Source organism: Ursus americanus, chromosome 7, assembly GCF_024610735.1.
Source record: "Ursus americanus isolate L20-20 chromosome 7, mUrsAme1.1.p, whole genome shotgun sequence".
Taxonomy (NCBI): Eukaryota; Metazoa; Chordata; class Mammalia; order Carnivora; family Ursidae; genus Ursus; species Ursus americanus.
In genome coordinates, this window is record NC_142133.1 from 57378622 (window position 1) to 57385147 (window position 6526).

A 6526-nucleotide genomic window follows, 5' to 3' on the forward strand; every position below is an offset into this window, starting at 1 on the left:
CAGGGTAGTGCAACCGTCACTACAATCAATTATGAACATTTTCATTACTCCAGAAAGAAACCTCGTGGGGCGCCTGGGTGGTTCAGTCAGTTGAACATCTGACTCTTGGTTTCAGCTCAGGTCATGATCTCAGGATCATGAGATGGAGCCCCGAGTTGAGCTCCATGCTCGGTGGAGAGTCTGTTTGAGATTCTTTCCCTTTTCCTCTCTCTCTTCCTCTGCCCCTCCCCCAGCTTGCACTTGCTCTCTCTCTTTCTAAAATAAATAAATCTTAAAGAAAGAAATCTCATACCCTTTAGCGAACACCCACAACCTTTCCATTTCACCCCAGCCTTTCACTACCACAGATCTACTTTCTGTCTCCATCAGTTCTGCTGTTATGAACATGTAAATGAAATCAGAGAATACGTGGCCTTTTGTGACTGGCTTCTTAGTGGTTTTTTCTTTGTTTGGTTGGGTTTTTTTTAGCCTTCAAAAGCTATTTATTGGGGGATAAGCCTAGTTCTAATGGAAAAAGCCCACCTCTGAAAAAGGAGTTGTGGATATGTAAGCTGGTCTGATGTACATTCATGACTTGTACATTCATGGTGCAAAATAAAGACCCTCAAACACAAATGAGTCTAAAGCCACTACAACCCAAAATTATGTGATTCGCTTAGAGGTGCTTATATCAGCTCTTAAAATACGATCAATGTACAGAGAAGCTGCAGCTTCCTCACGATTAACTGAAGCATGTGACCATTAAAAGGGAGGGGGAGGCAAAAAAATGACAATTTAAATAGGTTCTCCTCTCCACACTATTCAATAAACATATATCCAGAAGGAGAATGAAATAGAATCAATGCCCAGGTGCCTCTCGAAGGGACAAATTTACAACTTTCTAGCACAATACATTTCAGCTACTCTGAGTACACACAAAGCCAGAACGCCCTACATGAGATGCAAAGGGATTATGTCCACCACAGTTTACACCCAGCCCCTGTGTAAGATGCGGCTCCAGTATAGTTTGGATCATGTCACTCAGGGCGACAAGTGCCTAGCAACAACACTTATGCCTCGTTAACACTAATCTGTGGTGCATTTTTTTTTTTAAATAAAAATATCTGAAGAGGTGGCACATGGTTGCAACTGCCAGCATGTCACAGCAATTCCAAACTCGGAAAAAGCCCTCCATCCACTGGTCCAGTCTTCTCCCCTATTATACATCTGCCACCAAAGGGGGGAAAACGGTGGACAAGTCCTTTGCAACCACGCCTTGCCAAAGTCAATAAACGAGAGCCTGTCAAAGGCAGAACCATTTTACGGGCAACCTCCGCTAGCTGCAAATTTTTGGTTGGGAAAAGAAGGAGCAAGTCGTGAATGTAAAAAAGAGGTAAGAGTCCTTTTGTCAAGGATTTGGTGACCCAATCCCAGATGCCCAGCTTGGTGCCAGCAGATGCCATTATTCAGATGGAAAAGGAAGAGAAGACACCAAAAAATATATAGTTCTGAAATCTGCAGGTTGATATTTCTTTTTTGTAGCAGTAAGGACTTGAAAGAGAATCATGCAACTTGAGGAACCATTTTTTTCTTCAGGAGTTAAAAAATGTTGTCATGTACCAAAGACTACATTCAGCGTGGGTCAGATCTAACAGCGTTTGCTAGAACTTGGTTGTTAAGCACACCCAGCACCAGGAGGAAACTTCGTCTGAGCAGAGTGGCTGGTTGGACAGGCCAGTGGCCTCTCCTTCATTGGTCCCCAAGCTGAAAGTCCTGTCCCCAGTTGTGTCTCCCACCTCCACCATTCTGATCAGCAACTCACCTCATGCTAGCAGGGGGCACACCAAATCCTGACACCCCTCCTCTCCTGCTGGGCAGACAGCAGTGCAAAAACAGGTGTGGATAGAAAATGTCTTCGTCCCAAGTCCATTGGGTAGCTGAGCATTAGGAGGAAATAAAGATGTCCAACAAGATTTCCAATGAGCTCATTGGTCACCGAGCCTCCCATGATGTAGTTGAATCTAAGGATAACCCATGGTAAGTAACAGGCCGTAATCTGTGTTCCACACCAAAACCATACAATCCTGTCTCTGTGCAGCCGGGCCTAGACATAAACTACCGACATGATCAGAGGAACCGCCAGCAACTGCACATTCATTGCTAAGCCAGTAATCACGAAGCAAATCCAGTTAAAGAGGAGCAAGAATAATAGCTGGCCTCCCATCAAAAGCTCCTCTTTCACGTCGTGTAGAATACTGATACAGGAAGTAGAAATTGACCGAATAAATCCAGTTCCTGGACCCACAGGGAAATAAAAGGTGGCAGTGATTGCCCTCCAAATCTGGAAGCGATAGAGGAGGGCCTCTTCAGGCCAGAGGAAGAAGGGGGCGGGCTGATGAGACCAGGTTTGCCAACCAGGGTACCGCGACCGTGGTGACCTACCAACAGGGCACGATGGCCGGGATGCTCCTGAAACAGTCCCCGATGCGGGACATCTTCACCGTTTATGTGGCTAGGATGTGCACGGCCGCCCCACTCCCTATCCCCGGCCCCTCACAAGGTCCCCTCTGTGAGTGGAAGGTGTGGAGGAGGAGCGGCCCAAGCCGGGGTGGGGAAGGCGGAGATCCCCGGATGCGGCACGGCCCTTGACCTGATGTTTTTAAGCTTCATCCCCGTGGTAGCATACATTCGTACTTCTTCCCTTTTCTGCGGCTGGATGTGTACCACATTTTGCTTATCCATTCGCCGGTGGATGGACGCTTGGGTTGTTTCCACCTTTCGCCTATTAGAAATAACACTGCTGTAGACAACTGTGCAAGTTTCCGGTGGACGTATGTTTTCATTTCTCTTGGGTATGTACCTAGGAGGGGAATTGCTGATTCAATGATAACTGCCAGACCTTTCTTCAATGCTTGTTTCTGGTTTCTTACACATATAAGCCCTTTTCTCTCTCACCTATTTATGAAGTATAAAGTTTATTTCTGCTTGGCTATTTTCTGCTATTCTTGGAACCTCCCAGACTTTTTCCATCATTTCCTACCTTGAGGTAAACTGCATCACGCATTAACAATGATTCTCTTTCTTTCTCCCTCTCTCCCTCAGTTCCTTCCTTCCCTTCCCTTCCCTTCCCTTCCCTTCCCTTCCCTTCCCTTCCCTTCCCTTCCCTTCCCTTCCCTTCCCTTCCTTCCCTTCCCTTCCCTTCCTTCCCTCTCCCCAGGACTACTTTGTACTTTCTCTAAACTATTCTGAGCCACTGACAACCTAACTTCAAGTTTTCTGGGATAATATTTATAAAAGAAGCTCTGTTTGAAGAATTATATTTATTAATTTGTTTCACTGCCCAATGCTTGAGATTCTTCTCAAGCTGAGTAATCATACCTATTTGATTCTGAACATCCAGTATCAAGAAGCTAAAAGAGAAGCATCATGACAGCCAATGGATTCTTTCTGAAGCATAATCCGAGCAGTTTTAATTTAAAAAAAAAATAAATAAAGTATTTTCTATTTACTTTCCAGGTTCTCGTTAATATTGTCCATTTGAATTCTGAATTTAATTAGAGAAAACTAAACTTTGAAGGCCAGGTTTTCCTTTTCCAAATAGGTTCTGCTAGCAACTAGGGATAGAACTTCAGAAAACCTACCTTTTGGGGGGTTTTAGCTCCCTCATCTATAAAATTAGAGGAAAACTTACTAGGTATTCTATGATCTTTTGCACCTAAAAAGTCCATGTCTGTGGATTTACCCTGCTTATTTTTTTTTAAAGATTTTATTTATTTATTTGACAGAGAGAGACAGTCAGCGACAGAGGGAACACAAGCAGGGTGAGCAGGAGAGGAAGAAGCAGGCTCCCAGTGGAGGAGCCCGATGTGAGGCTCTATCCCAGGACCCAGGGATCACTCCCCAAGCCGAAGGCAGACGCTTAACGACTGAGCCACCCAGGCGCCCCATGTCCTGCTTATTTTTATCAAGAGAGTGAGTCTTTGGCTGGTCCATTAGTATTAGCACATAATATTATTTAGTCTGATTAATAGTTTTTACATGCATATAAAATAGCTATTATAGGACAGTATAAAATATATTAAATCCAGAGAGCAGTTAAAATATTGCAGATTATCACTCTCAAGAAGAGCTGCCATTTCTGCTGTGCACCAGGCACTGTGCTAGACCCTTTATATCCATTCCTACTTTTCATTCAAACAATGCTGACTGAGGTCTGCAATTAGCCCAATTTTCAAAACACATTTAATTATGTGAATCACTACACCTCACATTTTCTTCATTCTTAATTGGAATTTTTAGGTTGTTGTCAGCAATGGCTAGAGTACAGCTGTAAATAAATTTCTTGCCTTAATGCTTTCCATGACATGGATTATTTAAAAAACCTAATTTAGTAATTACAAACCTATTTCTACTTCTAAATTAATAATAAGAATAATTATGAAATGTAATTAAATAATTGTGAAATTATTATTTATGGGCTTCACAAAATTTTACTTAAAAATTTCAAGTTTTAATCATAATTTCTTAATCATAAGAAAAATTATTCTGAGCTAAGTTTTCAGTGCTGCCGCTAAACAAATACGTGAGAACCATGCATGCACAAGTGACCGGTACAACTGTTTTGTTCTTTTCTTTCAGGAGAACTTGTTCACAGCCTTGGTCCCCTATCCACAATTCTCAATCTCTTTTTGCCATCGGAATGCATGGGTTTCCATTTCACACACATATAACCCGTTTTCCCTTTTCCCCCCTTGACTTTCAACGTAAGTCAAAAGAATCCAAGAAAATTTAAGTAAGTTTGTTTGGCTTTTCCAACTTTTAACTTCGATTGTTCATTCTTTCTTTTCTTTTATTTTTTTAAGATTTTATTTATTCATTTGACAGAGAGAGCAAGAGAGCACAAGCAGGGGGAACAGCAGGAGAGGGAGAAGCAGGCTCCCCGCCGAGCAGGGAGCCTGACGCGGGGCTCCATCCCAGGACCCCTGGGATCACGACCCCCATCTGAGCCACCCTGGCTTTCTTTAAATCTCTTCCTTCGGGGGCACCTGGGTGGCTCAGTGGGTTAAGTGTCTGCCTTCGACTCGGGTCTGGATTCCAGGGTCCTGGATCCGCTTCTTCCTCGGCCCACCCCCCCCCCCCCCGCTCTATCTCTCTCTCTCCCTCTCTGGCTCTGTCAAATAAATAAATAAAATTTTTAAAAAATCAATCAATCTCTTCCTTCTTTCTGACTTATTTCCATTTGTATAGGAAAATGCCTCTTATTTGTGAAAAAAAAAAAAAAGGCATGACCTTAATCTTGTCCAATGAGCATAAAAGTAGAGTAAGAGACAAAAGGAAAATAATTTTATACATTATTATAAATCAATTTTAATTATAAAATTTGTATTCACTAAATTTTTGAGAAAATTATCACAATTCACTACACAGACCAAATCACTGCTGATATTTTAGTCTATTTCCTTCCACATTTGTAATCACCCTGAGGTAGGATGTTATTATCCTTCCTCCACCCACTTATTTTATAAGCATTTCCCCCATAGAGTTGTTGTAATGAATATAAGACGGGATAGATTTAGTAATCATCATTTTTTGATCACTGCTCAATGTGGATGTACCTCTACTGACTTAGCCATTACCCTATGGGGGGACTTGGTTTCTAGTGTTTACATTTTCATCAATAATGCTGCATTGTTTTTTAAAAATGAAATTTTGTAGATTATTTCCTTGGGATAGATTCCTTTTTGGGGGGGGATAAATTCCTTTTTAAAGGGGTTATAAAAATATGACAGATTTTAAATTTTAAGGCAGATTGCTGAATTTTAGAAAGTGATGCTTTTTGAACTAACAGATGTGAAAATGAAACTGGGTCATTGTTTTCCAAATTCCAAGAAAATACCTGGGAATGTCATTAAATCACAAATATTTGGGTATACCTAAACATTTTTGAAAAAGGGCATTCTAGCTGACTGTAAATCGTTATGTAGCTAGGTTAAATCATCACGAGGCTTAACAGAGTTTGGCTGTTTTTAGTAAAAATACGCTAGTTAAAACAAGGAAGGTGACCGTCCTACTCTACCCACTGAACGACCAGTGTGTATGTGTGAGGTCAGGGCTCGGGGCTGGACAATCAGCTTCAGAGGTCACATATCAAGAGCAATGACAGACTGGTGTGTACCCAGGCCAAAGGATAAAGGGGAACTGAGAATAAAGAAGGGCAGCAAGGTCATTCATCTTTAGATGGGTGGACCAGATAGCTGATTGCACCAACAGGTCAATGTCTCAAGTAAGTGGTCTGCAATCGAATGTAAAAGGAGAATTTCCTAAGAGAGCTGTTAAAAATGATTGCCTGATAATCGTGCATTCCTTGACACTGGACATATACGAGGGGAACTTGAATTCCTGTTTGTCAAAGATTTTGTGGTAAGATCGTCTAATGCTGTCTCATTCGTTGGACGATTATTTACGGAACACCTATACGCCAGGCACTGGGAATAAAATAGTGAACGGCCAAGCAAAGAGTCTGCCATGATATGTTTACACTCTACCT

At 41.9% G+C, this 6526-nt stretch overlaps 1 pseudogene; it reads right to left on the bottom strand.

Moving 5' to 3' along the window:
- Nucleotides 1–1728: 1728 nt before the first annotated feature.
- On the bottom strand, nucleotides 1729–2474 carry LOC123799967 (derlin-1 pseudogene; annotated as a pseudogene).
- Nucleotides 2475–6526: the final 4052 nt, after the last annotated feature.